General features: G+C 34.8%; 1 long non-coding RNA gene across 6 annotated transcripts in view; it reads right to left on the minus strand.

Annotated features, from left to right (window-relative positions):
- Positions 1-23,197, minus strand: part of LOC143249283 (uncharacterized) — a 42,212-nt gene that overhangs the window by 13,886 nt on the left and 5,129 nt on the right. For 4 of the 6 annotated variants that reach the window (XR_013027708.1, XR_013027710.1, XR_013027707.1 and 1 more), the window contains exon 2: positions 6,702-6,739. This is a non-coding gene — a long non-coding RNA (uncharacterized LOC143249283). Of the gene's footprint in view, positions 1-3,515; positions 3,948-6,701; positions 6,740-23,197 lie in introns of those variants that run through there. The other 2 variants (XR_013027709.1, XR_013027705.1) reach the window with 1 other exon arrangement.

Consider the following 23,197-nt stretch of genomic DNA (forward strand, 5'->3'; position numbering starts at 1 on the left):
GAGCGTATAGTCGTAATGTATACACCAAAATCGTAATGGTTGGCATCTCTGCGTATAATGCAAAACAGTCATTTGGAGGGAATGTCGTAACGTTACTCACACACCTAAAAGAATATAGGTTGTTACATGTTGAAGTGAAACATATTCAAAACCCCATTAATAAAATAGAAATTTTGTTATAAAATGGGGGAAAAATTGATCTATAAACTCCTCTGCAAAAAAACTAGAAATCCTACAAATAACGTTGTTACACTATACACTGAAAATGGCTCAACGAAACTTTTATGAATATGTTTTCTATCGGTTGATCGTTTACCCACGGGTAACCAAAAGTACAAAATAAATAAGTATTATATCATAGTCATACGAAACGTTAAAACTTAAATATGTTCTCACGAAAATTTATATTAATACGTATTTGTAATGCTTAATTTACGTGTTCATTCCTTGAAATTATGAAACCAACAAAAGGAATAAATACAAATACAAATATACATCACTCAATGTATTATTCATCAAATTGTTTCTGACTTTGAAAATAACAAATACTAAGGTCACAGATACGATTCTCCCCGTGGCACAGCGGCATGTCTACGGACTCGCAACGCTAAAATAAACTGGTTTTGATACCCGTTGTGGACAGAGTACAGCTAACCCTTTGTGTAGCTTTGTGCTTAATTACAGATACAAAAAATACTGCAAGGTGAAGGAAATTATACTTCAGATGGGAATTTTTAATATATATGTACATATGGTTAGACCGGTCTTCTCAAAGTAACTTAAAGATTTATATTTATGACAAAATATTCCCTTTTTTATTATTCAAGTTTCAGTCAGATTACAAGTTGTTTAACTCTAACAATCATACCAAAAACATGATACAGCATGACGAACATGTAGGTCCTTAAAATGTTTATTTGTTGAATTTCGCGCAAAATTACTCGAGGGTTATTTATGTTAGCTGTCCCTAATTTTAACATGGCAGGATATAGGAGAGATAGCTTTATAAACCAACAGTGAGTTTGAGCGTAATTTTATAACGCTCCCAGGGCCAGAACGAGTACGTTCGGGACGGGATTCGGTCCCGCGACCTGCAGCTTACGAATCAAGCATCCGAATTGTAATGTTCACCGTTCCTCATCCTTTCTCTTCGTAATTTAGTATTTATTTTATATATATTACCTTCAACTGTATATTCCGTGTTTTTCTCTGTTATTAAATCGTTCTGACTTTGATTTAAAAATTCCAAAACGTGTACAGATAAAACAAAACATGTTATAAAAATTTAACTGTGTGATTCACTTTCCACATCGTTTTTCTTTATGGTATCTGTAGTTTCAACCACGTTATTTTCTTGGCGTCAGTAATATCGGTATTTATAAAGTGATTTGGATAGTGCCATTGTTATAGGAATGCTTTAAATTACTTTGGTTCCCCTTTACTCTGAGCATCATACAAAATTGTACAAACAACTGTTTAAACAAAACTGCATCAAATGTTGCTGTTTGTATGACATAAAACATCAAATAGTTGTGGGCATCTGTTTTCTCATTACACTACAAACCAATAAAGCACCTTTAAATAAGAATAAACCTCCAGTCTTAAAGTATATTATATATCATATTCCACTTGCCACGAAAAGTGCATCGGTAAAACCGGAAACACTTGAGATACAACGAAAGGATCAATAAAAAAATTGGAATTCGTTTGTTTTATTTTCGAACTTCGCGCAAAGCTATACGAGGGCTATCTGTGCTAGCCGTCCCTAATTTAGCAGTGTAAGACTAGAGGGAAGGCAGCTAGTCATCACCACCCACCACCAACTCTTTGGCTACTCCTTTACCAACTTACAGTGGGACTGACCTTCACATTAGAACGCCCCCACGGCTGAAACGGCTAGCACGTTTGGCGTGACGGAGATTCGAACCCTCGACCATCAGATGACGAGTCGAGCGCCCTAACTACCTTTAATATATATAAATAATCTATGAAAATAAAATACGTAATTAAGTAACCATTTGCAAACTCCTTGCAATGGCCAATTTATATTTTTTATTTCATGACATTCTCAAAGAGAGAAACACAAAGTAAAGAAAAGCAAATATTTCACAAAATACTATACGTAAAAACGGCTGGTTTGGGTTGAGAAAATTTTTATGAAGAGGAGCGAACAACGTTTCGACCTTCTTCGGTCATTGTCAGGTTCACATATATATTTTTCTCTACAAGTGGGTTTTCTCGTCATCACTAATTATTTCACAAAATTATGCCAGCCAACACTTAAAACAATACATGTTTGAACAAATTTTTATTTTACTTGAATTATTAAAGTTCATCTTTTCATTCATTTTTTATTTTCGATTCCATGAATGAGGTCACACTAAAAATTATTAGCATTTATAGAAGAAACCATCTTCGACAAAAGCAGTTACTTTGAATAAACATGCAAAGCATTATTCTTACATATTTACTTCAACTGTAGCATTTTTATAAACTTTAATATATCTAGATGTATACATACACAAGTTAGATTTATGTTACGTGTTAAATGGACACGTCTGTTTATAAGTTCACCTTATTAGTGATTTTAATTGCATAAGTAAATGAGTAAAACTATACTATAATAATGTGATCACCTAACAAATGATATTTAAGGATACCAAGGAGAATTAACCAAACTCTGGTTCGTCTTTTTAGTGTTTAAAAGTGGTAAAATTGATACACTAGTATTTTAGAAACAATAATAAATGTGCCAATATTATATTTATGTATGATGTCACGGACTTTAAAGTGAAAGTTACTTGAATTAAAAACATAATAAATCCTCTCAATATTTAACCAACCATCAACGCACACTCGGTTGAACAATACTATATTTAGTTAAACGGTTAATGCATGACGTAGTGTTATAACAGATACGTCACACATTACGTTAACTTGAAGTCGCCTTTTCTCTGAATGACGCATGTGGCCTAAACCCACTACAGCTATTTCACTTAAATAACATTAAAATCAATTCGGATGAACAAGCAATTGACACAATTTAGCACACTGGCTTTCTTGTAAGTTAATGCATACAAAAAATTGTAGAAGGAATGCAAAAAATGAATAAAAATGCAAGGATTTTTGAAGTACAACAATTATTCACTGTTAATTTTAGATTTCATGTAATTTAAGAATCTGTAAACAACAACTGATAAATAATTTTATATCAACTTGAAAAGTCTCAACGTTATACGTATATTTACAATTCAGTTTTTGATGGGTTTTTTTTATATATATACTTATTTACAATTATGGCATACTTCAAAATGATCTATTAAATTTAATAAATCAGCTTAACCAGTCACATTTAGTGCTGTCAACTTCAATGGAAATTGCCAGCAAATGATTTCACATGTAAAATATTTATATCTCTTAAAGTTTTTTCCTTTTAAATAATTACTTGCAAATAGTTTTAAAAACAACAAACAGCATTCCCAATAATGTATCTCACAATGGCTGGTATGGGTATTAACACTTTTACCAAAATAAAGCAGTGAGAAACGTTTAGACCTTAATACACTGTCCTCTTTACGTGGATGGTCAAAAGACAAGCCCAATATTACTAGATGTATTACCTTTTTTTTTTCCATCCCAAGTTGGTTAGTAAATAACTAAGAAACATGGATAATATGGGGAAGAAATAATATAACATCAAGAACTTTTAATGTGAACAAGGCACTTTCCTACAACTTAGGTACTTTCAGGACTTCCCAATCCCCAGCTACAAATACATGTTTAAATTAATTTTTGTCAGTTATGATTTAAGGTGGTTCTAAAAAGTTATGAAATATGTCACTTACAGAAGTTTCACAAAACAAAATTAAGGTGGAATAAGACTTCTCTCAATCTAAGAACTTCTTTTTTTTCTATATTCCACTCATGTTCTGTTGGATCACTTTTGCCTTCATGATAAAACTTTATTATTAACTCACAATGCTTTGAAGTGGTATGGTGTACATTTTTTATTCAAAGTTTCAATCAGATCACAAGTTATTTAACTGTAACAATGATACTGAAAAAAGGAATCAGCATGAATACTAAAAATATATCTGAAGCCTAATCTACAAATCAGTTCACCACTTGTGACTAAGTTGTACTGTTTTGGGAGAATTCAACTCCTCATCTGTAACCTTGGGCAAGGGCAAATCAAGAGAAATAGACTAAGTTTGTTACAGTGATAGAATACATATTGTATGAACAGTGTTCCAAGTTGTCTTTCTGCTCATCATAGGGAACTTGTGTGTAAAGTATCTAAATAATAATTTGGTAAATGCTTTAATCCTTTATCTAATTACATGCTTCCCTCCAAAATGGACTTTTCAGGCACTAATAATAAATATGACATCAATGTGGGAGTTAGAAATTAAAAATTTCAAACAGTAATATGAAAGACAAGTTAATTATTAAAAGAGATAAGAAATAAATAAACATAATACTTTTAACTCTTAATTGTTAGTCTATCTAGAATAGTTTCAGGAATTATTTTTCTTTTGCTTTCCCTTCTGTTTTACTGTTTGAAAACAGTTTGCAAAACAGAAAAATTACAACCTATCCATTGCAGTTGTTCTAAATGTTTGCTTATATGAATATTGTTGTGTACAAATGGTTCCCAAATTTGCTCTCTCACACACATTTTCTTTCTCATTTGACTGATGTAATTCTCGTGCCAGCTGAAATACGTTTTACAAGAACAATCCTACAGATTTACTCTTTTGAACTACAATAACTCAGTGACAAATGGTGAATCAAATGATAAATAGGCTTCAAGTTTCTTTTTAGTATTTTAAATAACTCATTAATTTGGGAAAACAGATTATTATTGTCAAAGCAAAATATTCACCACATGCTGTATAAACACAAGTTATCTGTGGAGTTAATGAAGTTTCAAAAAGAACTAAAATTTTACAAATATTTCATTCCTGACCAATCATTTTAATCTTTAACACTGTAAATCTTATCCTGAAAATTGCATACACAAACCAAAATATTTTTCATATACAAATTATAGTATTTCGTTGGTAGCATACCATGCTAGCACTGACAAATGTAAATACAAAAACCTCTGACTTTAAAATCTAAAAACTATTATACTTTGTAAATGGGTATTTAATATTTGAGGAAGTAAGCTAGTATTCTCAGAAATATTCTCTATTTTCTTTATATATAACATTTTTCCCATTAAACTGCAACTATGTAAACATTACACACACCTCTAATTTAAAACTGTGATATAGTTTTCACTTCACGTTACCCAACTATAATGCAAAATATTACCTTCACGAATATCACAGCAAATTCTGCCATATTCTAGACAATTTTTATTGAGCAGTAATAAAGTTATCTAATGTGGTTTCTATGAAGGTCAAAATTATAAAGTCATAGCTAAGTGTAGTACTTGAAATTCCTTGAATTATGTTCTTGCAACCAAATTTATTACTGACAGATCCTATCTAATAACTTTGAGCCATGAAACACCAAGTCCATCCACCCACACTATCTAATAAAACAACTATTGTATTACTGTATCTTAAATGGCACCTTTATGAATGATTAATGTAAAGTTTATAATATGCATACTTATAACCATTTTAGTAAACAAAGAGAGATTTGCACACATTTAGTTTCACTGTGTTTTTACAAGCTCACAAAGAAAATTAATATCTAATTACTGGTTATCTTTGTCACAGAAAATAATTACAAAATGAGATAATTCACTATGAAAGAAACTTGATATGTAACTATAAATTTCAAGAGTGATTTAGAAAATGTGATAAACATGCAAAGTTGATTATGTCATACATAAATGTCATACAGAGTGGAAATTTTGTGAGCTGCCTTGATGACATATTTATGATTAAATGTAGAAACCAGAAACAAATAGGCTGAATAAAATTGGCATTTGAAGTATTATAGATGGAGGATAAATTATAAATCCATAAATACAAATTTCTCAAGCAAATATTCAAGCAATGTAGCATGTAATAACAAGTAAAACAAAAAACATATCTTCTTACAGACCAAAAACATAGAAGGATGAAAATTACTAAAAGCAGGTGTAACATCAATATCACTTGTAATAAGAATGGTCTTAAGTGACAATCTAGGATTGTGATTAGACTGGATTTCACAAATCTAACAGGACCATATAATTGATAGGAATACTATAAACTTGGTTTAGTCAATACACTGTTGAGTGCATTTAAATGGATCAAAATAAGCTTAACCCTTTAATACCATCATGGATATTAGTATGTATCAAATGTTTTCTGCATAAAGTTACACTTAGTACCAGAAGGTGTACATTTTGGTTTAACACCTTATAACAACTAATTGAAATCAATCATTAGGTTATTTTGTTCACATTATCAAAACAATCAAGACAGGCATACAAAAATAATGTTTGGCATGTATTCTGTTTGCAGTGGTATCATCTAGGAAACATTAATTATGGTTATTTAATTATTTTATGTGACTAACCACTGCTCATAAGTAATTGAGATAATCATCCAGTTCTAAATACAAGTACAATGAAATACTAAAATTATCAATTGTCAATCAATTAAAATCATTAAAAAAACTCCTAAAACAATTTTCTCATCCATAAAAAATGCACTTTTTTGTTTACATATATAGGAAAAATTAAAAACATTACTTACCAATTATACTTTGTCCATACAGGCACTCCAATAATCCTCTGTAAAAGAAAGTGAGTTTTTTATTTTATCATAAATCATATACAGAGAATTATACAAAATAATGAAATCACTTGCTCCATGTAATTTCAACAGGCAATAAGCCCTTTCTACATGTAAATACTGACAAACTGACATGAAGCATTATATGAAGTTTCTAGTCTGTGTGTAGAGGGTTAGCTAAGAATCTATTACAAATACACTTTTAGTTTAGGAAATGTTAACATTCAATACAATACCTTCCTTTTTCTCACATAATATTTAGAATCTTACACTGAAATTGTGGAGGGCCTGGTGCCAAAGTTACCTAAATGAGGACTCTTCAGAAGGTACCCAAAGAGAGTCCATGTAGTGTTCATCTAAATGTAAAGGGTCACGCTCATGGTAGACTGCACCCCCCCTGCACCAGAAATACTCTTCACCCATTATCCAGATACATTGCTAAATTGAGCAAAAAGACGCTGTACAATCTGTAAGTGAATACAACAGTTGATGTAGAGTGGCTAAGACCATATTCGATGGATCAAATCCAGTCAAAAACCGGAAGGTATCAAGTACTTTTTTCCAGTACACAGTAAGAGGAAGGACACAACTATTTTCACTTCAAGCCTAGAAATCAAAAGAAAAATCAATTTTCATTCCTTAGTTTCACTTGTATGGACCTAGTACACCTCCATCACCAGGCCTCCTGGGAAACCAACATCCAGGCAGTGGTAAGAAGAGGGATGTGCAAGAGTAGCAGATCAATTCCAGTCCAGAACTGCCAAGATCAGAAATTTTTAATTCTGTCTACTGCAGGAGGAGAATACCTACCAACCACCTATGTAAGGTCTTATGTTGGCTGGTCCTATACCAATCCCTCGACAGATCACCCAGAACTGAAATGCAGTCACTGTAGGATGGGAGAAATCCAGGCAGCATCAAATATATTTCTTATGATATACAGTAGGAGGAAAGTATTCACCATTTACACCAACAAAACACAAATGCTCTCGTCTCAACTGAGTGAAATTGATCACACTATGATCCACCACCCCAATGGCTAAAAACTGGTGAGCGACAAGCACTCATAAATTCCATTGGAAGAAGGGAGGATGCAGCGGAGAGTCCAGAAGAAAGAAACACCATAAGACAGTCCCATGAATGAATAAGAAAACCCTATTTTCAAAAGCAGGCCTGTTCCTATTTATTGAACCAGGATCAGAGGGATGGGCAGCAATCCTGATACTGCTTTACTTGTGAGTCCATATAGGAGACATTGACAGCAAAAGTATCAGATATGAGAAGTCCACAAGTAAAAAGGAGCCCAAAAACCTTTTTAAGTACAGGTGGCACAATGAACATGTGGCCAAAGGTTCAAAGGATAAGGGCATAAAGATTCTAATCAGGTAAAGGTATCAGATGAGGCAGACAAGTGAAATGAAAGGTGAGAATCAGGAGAGAAAAGAATAAAAGGGGTTGGTTGGTTGTTTGATTTGGTGTTTTATGACACAAAGCAGCTAGGCTATCTGTGCCAAACATCCAGTAAAAAGTTAAAATTAAGTTTAGTAAAATTCATAAAAGGAAATTAAGGTAAAACAAAACAAAGTTTAAAAATAAAACAAAAATATAAATAGCATAAAACTAATGTTTACATCTAGTCCACAATGTTAAGAGAAAAACTACAGTAATACAAGTTATAAAGGACTTTCTGTAGCATAACTGTAATTCTCATAACTCACCAGGAAGACTAACAGGTACGTACAAAAACCACCATCAGTCACATGAAGTTTGCCTTTCAAGTCCTGATTCAGAGTTATTTAACGTTATGGCCATTTTCATAAAAGTAAAGTAATAAAAGTTGAAAAGACTTGTTGTAAAATTTTAATAACTTGATAGGATGACTAACGGATACTTCAAACAGCAGCGTTAGTCACCTGAAGTTGGCCTTTCCAGTCCTGGTTTAGAGTTATTTGATGTTATAGCCATTTACTCATTTCAAATTGAACTAAACAGACTGATTCTTAAAAGGGAATCACATTAAAAAAGATCTAATGTATAAATTAAAAAACTTAAATGGCATTAAAAAGATTAATGGCCTTTAAAAACTAAAAACATTTCCAAGGTGGACAGTGCCACCATCACCAATAGCACTGTCTAATGTTATGGACAAACCTTGGGACAGAACATGTTTAAAATAATGCCGTGTTGAGAGTTGTAACGATGGCAGGAAAGTAAAATGTGGCTTATTTTGACCTGAGTGTAACACAGACTACACACTGGTGCAAGATGGCCAAAGTCCATATATTGGGTTTTATTTGGAAAAGCTTGTTTTCATGTTGCTCATGCCAAGTTGACTCGCAACTGGAACAGAGCCAAGCCTTGAAAACAGGACCACACTCCATGTGTGGAACAGGCACAGTGGTGACAGTGCCAAAGCAGATAGATTTAGCTGCGATGTCGGTGATCTTGTTCCCATGAATGCCAATGTGGCCCGTTATCCAGAAAAACTGGATAAAAGTAGATGTTAAAGAGAAATGGGCCAGTTGGTTTTCAATATCGGCAAGAACAGAGTGTGAACTAACATGAAGCGATTCCAGGACCAGTTGAGAACTAAGGGAGTCAGTATAAATAGTGCAGTTTTAGCACTGCTTAGCTTTTATGTGATCCAGATCAAGAGAAATGGCATACAGTTCAGCAGTGAACACAAAAGCTGTAGAGGGGATTCTCTGCACAACCACCAAACCAACTGCAACAAATCATGGCAGAGCCCACACAGTCACCTGATTTCGAACCATCTGTACAAATAGGAATGGAAGGATGGTTCAAAAGATGTTCAGTAAATTGCAGACAGTATTTCCAATCAGGAGTGTGTGCTTTTCTCAGATGACTTAAAAATAGGTCACATCTGGAGACTGTAAGAAGCCATGGTGGGATGGGCTGACCAGTGGATACAGCAATGTTATCCAATGACAGACCCAATTCATCCAACTGCACCTGGATATGAAGGCCAAAAGGAGCAATGGCAGATCATCTGTTCTGAAAAAGTATGCTCCACTGAGGAAGGAAAATGGGATGCTTTGGTAAGGAATGAAGTTTCAAAGCATATAGTAAAGACAGTTGCAAATTGCAGAGGTGCAAAGAAGGTTAATAATACTCTATGTATAAGCTCTGAACTAGTGAATTGCAGAAAGACCCAGTGCAGAGCCAAAATCCTTGATGATGAATGGTGTCCAGCATCTTTAAGGCCGAGTTTATGGCAGAACTATAGACCAGTGATCCATAGTCAAGTTTTGATTGAATAAGAGCACAATATATCTTTAGCATGGAACATCAACCTGCTCCCCAAGTTGTGGAGGACAGGACACGGAAGATGTTCAGTGCTCTTGTACAATTTACTCATAGCTGCTAGATGTGTGGTAAAAAGGTCAGCTTACGGTCAACGATAAGCCACAAGAACTTTGTCTAAGGGGCCACAGGCAGCACAACTTCACCAATACAAAGTTCAGGATCAGGGTGAATACCCCGTTGGCAGCAAAAGTGCATGCCAACAGTTTTAAAGAGAGAGAAGTTAAAGCTGTTTGTTGTGGTCCACTTCAGTAAATGAGTGAGGGAAGTCTCTAGCTACCACTCAATATACCTTGTATTCGGCAACTGGCATGAGATGTGAAAATCATCGACATAAAGCCCATTTGCAACAGTGAGAGAGAGTTGTTCAGTGATGGCATTAATCTTTATACTGAAAAGTGTGACACTCAAAACACAGCCAAGAGGGATTCCAAGTTTCTGTAAAAAAGAACGGGAAAGTTTCGCATCCACACAAACTTGGAATCTCCTGTCAATTAAAAATATTTTAATAAAAATGGGAAATTGGCCAGGTAACTCGTATATATGGAGGTCTCACAAAATGCTATACCTCCATGTTGTATTATAAGCCTTCTCAATGTCAAAGAATATTGATACAAAATGTTGTCATTTGAGAAAGACTTCTTTGATTGACGTTTCAAGTCAAATCAGGTAGTCCATGGTGGAGTGCTGACATCAGAACCCATACTGGGTGGGCAAGAGGAGGTTGTTTGATTCAAGGAACTGAACAAGACTGGTATTAACCATCCTATCTATGGTCTTACAGAGACATCTCGTCAAAGCAACTGGACGGTAGTTTAAAGGAACCTTAGGATCCTTCCAAGGCTTACAAAAAGATAGGACAATAACCTGGTGCTAGGAATCAGAAAAAACATTCTCCTGATAGATCTGGTTAAAAACAATCAGAAGAACAGCAAGAGAAAGATGGCACAGCATTTCACTATATATATTATCAAATCCAACCGATGTACTGCCAGACTGATGAAGGGCCAGTTCAAGTTCCACCAGTGTAAAGGGAGAATTATAGTTATAGAGACAATCAGCTGGAAAGAAAAGAGGTGATCACTCTGCCAGAGTCTTGATTGCTAAGAAGGTGGAGGAAGAAGCAGAAGTGCTAGATACCTGGCAAACCCTTTCACCTAGAGTATCAGCAATGCTCCTGGTATCAGCTACTTCCTGGCATTCAGAGAGCAAGATCAAGAGGGGATAGAATTATATTGCTCACTGACCTGTCGAATCTTGTCGCATATGACTTTTAAACTGGTGGTAGAAGATACACTAATTGTAAACTTAATCCAAGATTTCAGGGCTTTGACGTCTCACCAACCGAGCAGGTGCATGGGCCTGCTAGAAAGTGATGGGATTCGAGAGTGTGGGATATCTACACATCCCAAGCCTACACATCTAAGTATCCCAAGCCCATTTGTGAGCCTTCTATGCCCTGTGGCAGGCAGGATTCTGTCACAGATGAGGATATCATGGAAAACGTGTTGAGGTTTTAGGAATACACTGAGCAGATGCTTGTATAATACAGTCAGTTACTGCTGCCACACAGTCGTATATTGATGGCTTACAGATGATGGCCAGTTTGTGTGATCCACTTCTACCAGGGCACGTGGGTTGGGAGACATTGACCATGGCGAATCTCTCTCAAAATTACAGAAAAATGATCACTGCCTTGGGGATTATTGTCAACCCTCCATGAAAAATGGAAGAATAGTGAAGGGGAGCAAACTAAGAGATCAATAGCAATAAAGGACTGGCTAGGTGCATGAAAATAAGTAGAAGAACCAGTATTGAAATGAGAAAGGTTGCGATCAGAGAGCATACGCTCTACAGAGCAACCCCTCCTATCAATATCAGCACTTCTCCCGAGGGGATGATGTCCATTAAAGTCCCGGAGGATTAAAAATGGAGACAGCAACTGTTCAATGAGAGCATTATGGTCTGATTGATCATATATCACTCTAGCTGACAGATAGAAAGAAACACGGATGGCTACAGCTTCCAAGGGTGTGTTGAGTGGCAAAGACATGGTTGGCACATACTGATCAACCTACAATTCTGCCCCTCCATGCACTCGTCCATCACACAGGCTATCATTTCTGTTCAAAGAAAACTGGTGAAAGGTAACAGTATTGGTAAGTTTCAGAAATGTTTCCTGTTAGGAGAGACATACAGGATGATAGGAAGCAATCAGTGTTTTGATGTCATCGAGATTAGAATGTTAACCTCTACAGCTCCATTGCATCAAGGTAGCCATTTTTACTTATGTGTAAGTGAACTGGGTGGAGAACCCTTCTGTTTATGACCACATTTTTTTTCTTTACTGTCTTTATTCGAAGGAGGTCTATCATCCTTCATGGATTCTATTCTGGGTCGACTGGGAGTCTTTGCTGTTGGAAGAGGATTCCAGTAACTGAGGATGTCTACAAATGATCGTTTTGCATCTTGGGGTGGGAGAAGAAATTGTGTCCAAGGAAATGCCTGTACCTAGAATCAAAGGAAGTGAATCTTAGGATTTGTTGGAATGTATATAAATGACAGAGATGGGAACTGAAGTTGATTCATCAACTTTATTAAACATGTAAGTCAAAAGACTATTTGTTTTGAGAATGATTCTTTTGGAGGCACAGAGAAAACTGTCTGCACTCCCACTGTAGTAGTGGAATGAAGCGCAGCAGCATACATCTGAGTTGAAGTGGTGGACAGCAACTTTCGAGCCTCAGGATAAGTAATGTTATGAATCATTTTCAAACACTGTATATCTTTTTCTTCCAACCATTTAGGGCAAAAATGAAAGTAAATGGGTGAGAGCTGATGCAATGAAGGTCTGTTTCACACTCACAGGCATCATGGTTCCTTGACACGAGCTCGTTGCGGTGGACTGTTTTTTCACTATTTTATTTAAGTTTTTATTTGGCAGATCCATAATAAAAAAAGGAAATATCGGTGCCCACTGACCCCACTCACTATGGAGCCCTACAAGAGGATGTACTACAATGTCAAACAAGGACACTGCAGTAATGCCAGGGTTTTGTGAACACTATACCCATAGACCAGCATCAGATACAATATACACAACTGCTGTTGAGAACATCCAACATTAGTACTTGGTTGACCCTAGCTCAAATGGTCCAGCCCATTGACCAAAGTGGGGCCACCCAAGGCTGCCCATCTACAGGAATTCAAGGCCAAAGTGGTGTGTTAGGATTAGACCCCTCAACCACCAGGATCCTCTCCTCCCCTTCACGAGTCACCATGCACGACAAACACGTGGGTAGATGTTTAGATCCCATAGGAGGTAAACTGAAAGAACAGAACTTTCCCTGGGAGGTCCCCTCACCATGTACAGAAATCCACCTCAATGGGGAATGAGATGGAATATGAAAAAACAAAAAGTATTAGATAAGACTACCCCACAGCCTGCAATGGTGGAAACTGATAGACCATTTTCAAACAGTCAAGTAAAGAAAATCAAAAGTTGGAGAACAGTGGAGTGGGAAAATGTGAAACCATGTTGCAGGGACCAATCCCAGAAAATGTGTCATTTTCTCTAACAGACATTCAGGAGAGGTCAGACCCAAATAAGAGGTTACTCATATAGCCCATCCAAACTGCCTCACAGGAGACCAGACAGAATCCATCCAAAATGCTAAAATGTGGAAACAGTAAAATGAAATATGATCGATTGAGGTTGGCAAAGTGGAAAAGGTAAGGGAGAGTATGACTGAAGAAGGGTCATGATCATGAACCACAGTTGAGTGGTAATTAGGAGTCAACACAAAGTTCTCTGCATCAATGAAAAAACACAGGAGAAAAGACATAGGAGGATAAGCATAAAAGTAGAAGTTGGTGGAATCCTGACTGAAAGCATCTACTGCCAAAGCTAAAGAATGTGGAACTAGAGACTAAAAGAGGGGCAGTTTGGTATGGAAATGGATAACAAATGCATCCACAAAACAAGTATCAAACTGGTGGCATAATCATTAAAAACTGGGGTAGCACAAGACCACTCTGTAGGTAGAATTTTGTACATTCCAAGAGAATCAATCTGTTTTAAGATTTAGACCACCCAGGACATGACAGACAAGAATGGATTTGCTGAGAGTGGGTGCAGAAAAGGGCATTCAATTTCTCAAAGCAAATAAATGTGAACAGAATTTCCCTGTTGAAATGATTCAAGGCCCAACAAACTGCAAAAAGTTGCAATAAATTGATATAGAGGGAAGGTCTGACCATATCCCAACAAGTTGCAGTCTCCTAAGAACCCATGTTTACTCCCCATTCCTTTAAGAAATGCATTCATGAACAAATGCAAATCTGAATGGGAAGGAGGCAGAGGAATTGCATCAAAGGTGTTGTCTCAGTTGAGCCATCAAACAAAATCAACATGAAGGGAAGGAGAGAAGAAGATCAAGTAATCCAAGGGATCCCAAATGAGATTCCACTGGACATGCAACACCCACTGGAAACCATGCATATATACATGTTCCTGGGAAATAAGAGCTTCCATGGATGCCTATGTCCTCAAAGAGAGACAGAATCTTCTATTCAGAAAGAAAAGTAGAAGCTTTGATTTTGAAAACCAATGTCTCCACTGACCTCAAACCAAGAGAAGACTGAGCCCCACTGAGGAAAGTATTTAAAAACATCCACAAATGGATCAGATACTGTGTGGGGTTCACGTAGGACTTCTCCAGTTCAACTAATCATTTCACCCAGGCAGTCTGCCTCCAATAGAAGAAAATGTGTATGAGGAGAGAGGTTTGATGGGACAGAGCCAAAAGTAGTGATAGAACAGCAAATTTGGTTGTGAAGATGGCAGGTAAAGGCTCTTACCACACCATAGATGACAAAAGTGCTGATATGAAACCAAAAGAAAGAGCACAGAATTACAAAGCTGTATCTGCATGAACAAAAAAGAAGGAAATGTCTAGAGGCAGAAGAGCTGGGAGTATGAAACTATGCATCTGCTATATCGTCTTTTGTCATCTAGAGGCACAGAATGAACATCCATAGTGAACCAAAAAAAGCTGATGATGCAGTTGAAGCTGCACAGGTCAGCAGTAGGATGCCAAGTAAAGAGCAACATGCAAATATGGTAAGTTATCACAAACTGTGGACTCATGAAAAGTGTTACAAGATTAACTAAGTTGGATCAAAATTTATGCTTTTTTCCATTAAACAAGCCTGCTTTTATACAAAAACTGCAATAGGAAAAGTATAATACGTGTATCCCATTACTGTATGATTCTAACTGTATGAGATTTGGGTATTCTTTTATGGACTTAATTAAACCATTCTAACAAGAGACAAAATAATAAATATTTCAAGCACATCTAAAGAAAGAGCCCAAGATTTTAAGGTTTACACATAACTTAATTTTTATCTTGATTGTTAGGTCTTAAAATAAGAATGGTTCTAAAATACTGCAAAAGCTAAGCCAAATTTGCAAAAGCTTTCAGTCAGCTACCTTACCCTGCCAAATCCTTTTTGTTTGTTAAGACATATTACTGAAACTAGACTTTGGCACAACTTTCCTGTCCCAACATTCCTGCTGAAGTTCTGAAAGAATCTTACTGCAGAATGTGTGTGTGTGTGTGTGTGTGTGTGTGTGTGTGTGTGTGTGTGTGTGTGTGTTAAGCCACTGCAAAACTGTGTAAGTGTACAACAATATCTCTTTCTTGCTAAACTTCAGTACCAGAAGTTTTCTAGGAAAGATCTAACAAACTTTAACAAGAAGTTAGTATGAGCTCACTTGGTGATTTATCTATAGCCAAAGCAGTACATTCACAGTTAATTTTCTTGAATAACATTTGAAATAAATTCATTACTAATAAATTGCACTTTTAGTTGTATGGCACAGTTCTGTGCTAATAGCAGCTTAATGCTTTTTAACACTTTTAGGACAGTTTTTAACATTTTGTCTGATTTCTAAACATATATGCATAAACTGCACATGTAGAAGTTTTGATGCATGCTTCATTTCATAACTATAAGTAATTTCCAACAGACATAAATATATCTAAATATGTTTCCAGTGCTGCACTTCAAAATAAAAATTTTCTATAAACTCAAAATTTATGGGACAGGTTATAATTTCAGGGGCTGCTCTGGTTTACCATTTTTAATATTAATTTGTTTGTTTTTTCTAATGTGTAGAGTAAAGAGTATTCTTCAAGTTATAAATAGGTTTTAATATTTGTAAATGGCTTTATATTGTTTGAATTTTCATACTGTTTTGTCAATCTTGTATTAATTGTTTTAACTCTTAACTCTTTGACATTATCTTTATAGTTTTCAATCAGTTTCTTTAATATTAAGTTCCATCAAAATTACTTGTTCACTTTTCTACCTTTGACTTTCATTCTTCTTTTAATTTATGTACACTTTCTTTCAGAATCTGGAACTTAAAAAGCTTTAAGTCTAAATTACTTTTTAAATTTTGAAACATTTTTGTGCAAATTCCCAAAAATTTGTTAGCATAAAATCCTGTACATAAATAAAGTTATTTTGCATTTAGGTACTTCAAACAACTAAAGAAGCCGGTACAAATTTCTAACCACCTTCTGACAAAAACAGTGTAATTTCATAAACAGTCACCATGTTGACTTTCAAAATTTCATTTTATGAAACTAAAACTGTTATTATAAAAGCAAGTTTATAATTGTGAATCAATATTGATTATGACTACTGTGCTGGAAAACACAGACAAGCACTACAAAAACAAAGCTTATTGGACAGACTTCTTCCATTAAATAAAAACAAAAAAACAGAGATTCTACTGAAATATTTGAGATGTAAACAATTTGGATTGTCAAATGAAAAATGCATTAAATGTCATCAAGTAACATATAAATATTACATACAAAGTAAAATATCTTTAATTTCCAAATAAAGAGTTGCTGGAAAACTTACCTCAAAGTTACTTCACTACAGTTACCCAAAATGTCCCTCAATACAGAGAGATGCACGTATTAAATATAAGAACCGAGCGTGAGAAAGATTCCTATCACCACATTAATGTGAAGAACACCAGGAACATGCAGAAAAAAGCAAGTACTACCACTATCAAAGCCAGGTATAAACTCACCTGAAGGCAAATGACTCATTACAAATCCCCAGGATATGTGTAACTGAGTTACTTGTCTAAAATTCACAGCAGGTAGTTTCAAAGTGACCTTGTTTTGAGTTTCTTTTACTCATTTTAAAACATAAATTAAACATGTACAAAACCCTGCACAGACAACAGAACAACATTTACTGGAACTCATTATACATGCTATTCATGTGTAACAGCTCTGTTGAGAGTAACAGTATATGTTTAAAGCACGTTGCAACAGTTTCACTTGGAAAGTTAACTTATAATGTAATAGTAATTACACTTTTACAAATCTAAAATAATGATTCACAAAAAGTGTAACATGGTACAAAATGAGTAAACAATTACATGCATTATGTATGTATGTATGTATGTATGTATGTATTTTTTTTCACAGTATGGCACAAGAAAAGAACAGAAATATGACCCATTTAAAAATAAAACATAATTTTTGGTTTTGCTTTAGTCTTCCACAAGAGGTTACAGAAAATGCAGTCTTTAAATGATAGTTCTTAACATCTATTCCTATTATGTAGCAACAACAAAATTATTAAAAAATGTGCTAAAGGTAAAGGGGTATAATGTAGAATGTACATGCAAGCACCTATATGAACCAAGAATATTAGGATGGTGACAAATAACCACTGAATCTGCTGGCATCAACTCTTCATTCTTTAAATATACATTAATTTAAATTTTTTAAATGAAATTATATCTACTGAAAAAAAATCAAAATTAAAAGTAAAAATTATGGATACACAATGAGATAATAAAATATAGTACTTTATACAAACTTTCTTGATATTTCAAGCATCACTGAAACAACAACAAAGTTTATTGTTGTAAACCTACATGAAGAATTTTTCAAACTAATTTTATAAGGCAAAGGGTTCATGTTACTATGCAAGATAAAAATAGAAAATCAGATTTATTGCATGGGTAGTTTTATTAACAAAAATAATATTATTAATGAATCATAGTCCCTTCCCACTCAGTAATAAACTACATACCAATTTAAAATAATACATGGTGTCCGAATATTATATGATGCATTACTGATTTAAAATATGAAATACAATAACACCTGTAATGGATCCATCAGTTACAAATTTTATAAAGTAGTAGTACCAACAGTTTCAAGAGTCAGAGGGCATGTCACACAAGAAAGTCAGTAAACATCACTTTTGTTGACTTTTTGTTCTGGGGTCATGCGACTGACATCATCTACAAAACAAATTTCTAAAAGCAAAAATCTGTCAAAGAACTAGGTTGAATTTAGGTTTCTAAAATTTACTTCTAAGCTGGAAAACCTACCTAAGCCAGAAATTTTACTCAGTCCTGTGCAATTCCTTCTTAGATAGGTTTTACTGTTTTCTATATAGGTTTTCTATACAGTTAAAAGAAAACATCAATTCTACGACCTTTTCACAAAGTTCATTTTCCCCCTTCATTTTTGCATGCAATTTGATAGTGTTAATATAACGTAACACTTGCAATGAAATAGGAATTTCTATTTCCTCACTATCTGTTCCATTTTGTTCATCTTCTGAATCTCTCACACTGTTACCATCTTATGATTCTATTATAGATTTGAAATCAATTTCATCAGTTTCTGTTGAAACATTCTTGTCAATGTTCACAAAACTTTCCACATTTACAGAATCATCTGCATCAATCTTCTCAATCAGTTTGGATTTCACTAGAATCGTCATAACAAATAACTTCTCCACAATCTCCACCATTATCAAAAATAAATTCACAGTTTTGAAAGCACTTTATTATGCATTTCATTGAATGACTTAAAAATGTAATTGCATCTAACACAATTTTCATCAGTTGTCCATGTTTGCTATATGCTGAAGCATCAAGTCTCAGTATTTCAATTTTATACACTGTATAATTTCATTATCTAATGGCTGTAGAACTGATGTTGTACATTGAGGTAGAAAGACTAAACGAACATTTGAAAATTGAACTTTTGGGTGACAAGTTGCATTATCTAGGAAAAGTAGAATATTCCTATTTTCTTGTTCCATTTTCACTTTTACCTATTACCCATGGTTTATCTAGTTTTCCATCAGCAAATGCAACCAAAAGTATAGTCAATTGTTCTTTTGAATAGCCACCTCTGGAATAATGATGGCAGAAAAAGAACAGAATATATTTAACCAATAGTTACCATAACAAAATGTCCGAGATTTTATTAATATTTAAACAAATTATTAATTAAACAAGAATTTATTAATATTTAAAGAAATTATTAATTAAATAAGAAATTAATATTTAATCAAAAATGTTTTTTCTACCTTATTCAGGTTCTAAACCTACTTGTTGATAGATGAGGTAGGTGAAAGATTGTATTTTTGAACTTTGCGCAAAGCTACACGTAGCTATCTGAGCCAGGTGAAAGACAGTTTTACATCCATGTTATGCAGGTTTTGCCATATAGAGAGCCTTTTATAAGAGAAATCTTAGGATAATGCTGCAAAAGTTTGATAATTCCAGCATGTACAGGTTTCTGCCCTATGCAGTTTATGATTTAGATAAGTTTTACTGTAATTTTAATTTTCAACTCATTAATATCAACCATAGTACTCTGGGTACAAAAATCAATCAGGAAATAAATTTAACCTGTCTATGTGGTGAAGAACGTAGGAGGCTTCCAAGACAAAAACATTAAAAATATGGATCGAAGAGAAATACATGACAGGAAACAGGTGACCAATTCTAACAAGAGGTAAGAACCCTAAGAACTGAACAAAAGTCTGAATCAAAAAGAAGAACCAGATGAGGAGGATGATCGAGAAAGGTATGAAAAGGATCCTGTAAACCAGAAAAAATTATAACAACAGGAGAAGGAACAGTTGTTGACAAAACTTCTCCATAGTAGCAACAACAGAAAGAGAAAGAAGTCAAAGAGGAGGATGGGAACATAAGAAAAGATTGATACAATCCTGGCTCACAGCATTCACCATCACAGCTGTAAATCCAAGGATTGGAGACCAAAAATTTGATAGCTTTACACTGAGAGAAGCTGCAAAGGTAGCAAACAGAGAAGTACAAAGTGGAAGAAAGTCAAGTGAAAACACCACAGAATGTAGACACTATTTTATGGAAAAGGAGTTAATCTACGTGTAATAGTCAATATGCTATAAGGGTCAAAGCTCCAAAACTATGAGGCTATAACCAACTGTGGTATTTGTATGCTCAAAAGGGAGATGAAACAAGGGGTCCCTAAAGCAAGTGCATCCTAGGTTACAATATAATGATTATTGCATCAAAGACTGTAATAGTACATAATATTTTTTTGTTTAAGGCTTGGCATATGTGCAAATGTTAATTTTTCTTTTATACTGAAAATTTATTTCCATATTATTTCCTCTCATACAAGGCTACCTCAATCTTCTATCCTCTAAACATTGTTTAAAATTTTTTGCAATCAGCACACCTGTTTATATACCTCATCAACTTTGTGCCATTTCTGAACATGTACATACTAGGTAACTACTCTCCACCAATAATATTGCACCCCCATATAACTGTGTAGCTAGCTCTCTCTGCTATTCCTAAACTGTCTTCTCATTGATTGTATTCTTCTGCAGAAACATTGTTACATTGAAAAGAAGAAATCGCTAGCTGAACATATGAATCTAGCTCCCTGCAAATGAATGTCTGTACTTTCTCTACAGATAAGTTGAACCAATTTCCTGAGATGTCTTACCAAAAGCATTTTTGATTATAACAAAAATTTCTGCAGTCAATACCTTGATCACATATGCATACCAGCAACTCTTATAATTCAGTAACAAGAAATAAAACTGTGAAAAAAAATTTCAAGATGGCTGTAAAGGAATCCATATTGTAGTAGTGTTCTGTATTAACAACCATTAAGGCTGGAAAAATATTCTGACTAAGGAAAGTGGGAAAACCAGTGAACCAGTGTTTATGATCACTTGATTCTGTAAAGACAATTAAAAAAGGTCTCTTGTGCTCTCGTCCTAAAGGCATAAGGAATTTTAGTGATGTCCACATTCTTAAAAGAGAAAGAACCATCTATGTCATGTGAGAAAGAGAGATGAGTAAAAGTTTGATTCTTTTTCCATAGTATTGAGCTGGATGGGAGTCAACAGAGCCGAAGTAAAGACAAGTCGAAAAATAAAAAATACCTGGACTGATGACATATAGACGATAGAATTTTCTGAGACTTAGAAAGTATTTCCAATAGGTACTCATCTCAACTCACAAGATTAGCTATTCTCATTTGGTGCTATCCTATAACCGCAAACGTTTTTATTAATGCATCCCACAAGCTTTACACCCTCCCTCCCCTCTAATGTGGTCATCCTGGATCTGTTTAATATGCAGCAACTGCAGGAAAAGAACGTGAGACACAAAACTTTATCGTTTTGTATTGTGAGTAATCACCACTACTCAATTCAACAAAATTTACATGAAAGGCTATTTGCAGGAGGAGGGCACTGCATTAAGTAGCATCAGTCTATATACAATGTGTACACCCTTTAACTTCAATTAACAGGCTCTGGCTGCAGGAGGAGAGCACATTATTTATTGTGTGAACACCTCAATTCTAATGAGGAAGCTCTGCTTGCAGGAAATGGGCAGTCATTTATTGTGCAGACACCTGAGATCTCTTCTAAACTTAATGTGCTCAGGATGCAGGAAGAAAAGATGTGGAATGAATGATGTATCTGAAACATATGTGGGGTGAAATCCACACTACACCAATAGTACCATAACTGCCAAAGAAGTATGAAAAAACACCTCTTTGGTGCCAGCTTTTTCCATGATAGCCCATGGAATATGTACAGTCTGAACAGAACAATAAAATGGATACACACATATATACAGACATGCACATCATAAGGATACCTCCAGTGATCTTGCAGAATACTCTATTTCACAATGGGTACATGTGGAGTCAAGGCAAAGGGTATAAGCTCTTTCATTATCCTGGCTCAAGGTAAATTTTGGATAAGTTTACCCTGGGAGGCAATACTTGTCACCTTGTGGGATCCTGTGTAGTGAAAGAGAAGCTCTACAAAAAAATGTACATGTCCTTTTCAGATACAGTGGAGTGACTGAAGAATAATATCCTGTAAGAGCTAAAAACCATCAAAAGATAAAACAGCCAGAAAGTGTAGAGAAGGAAATTAATGTGTGGAGAGAGTTCACAAGCCTGCCTGAAAGAGCTCATCCAAAGGTCTTTGAAGAAAATACACAGGAGAACAAAAAAGGTGATGAATAAAAAAAAAGAAATAATCTGTAAGCAATCACATCCCTAGATGAGCATGTGAATAGAGAAGTTGATGGACCTATCCTATAAAGTGGAAAGAAGAAAGAGGTCCATAGAAAAAGAAGGAAACAAAAAAATAATGAAAAAAAAGGCTTCAAATATCAAGCAGATCAAAGTCAAGGCAGTTAAATATGTGTCAACAATATGCTCCAAGGAAAGTAGTATGTAAATTTAGGGCCAAAAAGGAGAATACAAATAGGGAAGTACATATAAAGAAAAAGGCGAGACCAGGGCCAGCTGAAAATTCAATACCAGAGCTTAAGAATAAGAGAGGAAACTAGAAGTTGAGAATGATGGCAAAATGATCCATGATAAACATGTTCCTCCATATATAAGCCCCACAAAACATCTGAGAATGCAGTGATTATTCCATTCATAGAATATGGAATGGCTGAAAGAGGTGTCCCACCAAAAAGACTTCAGCTCTTGGCAAAGTATGTGAATGGTTTTAGAAATTTATGGTTTATGCCTCAAACAAAAACACCCTGTAATAATAGACATAACGATGGTTGCAATAAAACCAACTAAATCATGGCTGAGATCTCAAAAACAGTGAAAGCAAGTCAAAATAGACAGAAAACACACAATTTGAAACTGCGGGCAAAAACAAAGAATAGTGTCCATACCAGAACTTTTAGGGTTGCAAAGAAGAACTACAGTGGAAAAGGAGTGAAGATGAGATAAAGACAAGTAGGT

The sequence above is a fragment of the Tachypleus tridentatus genome, chromosome 4 (genome assembly GCF_004210375.1).
Source record: "Tachypleus tridentatus isolate NWPU-2018 chromosome 4, ASM421037v1, whole genome shotgun sequence".
NCBI lineage: Eukaryota > Metazoa > Arthropoda > Merostomata > Xiphosura > Limulidae > Tachypleus > Tachypleus tridentatus.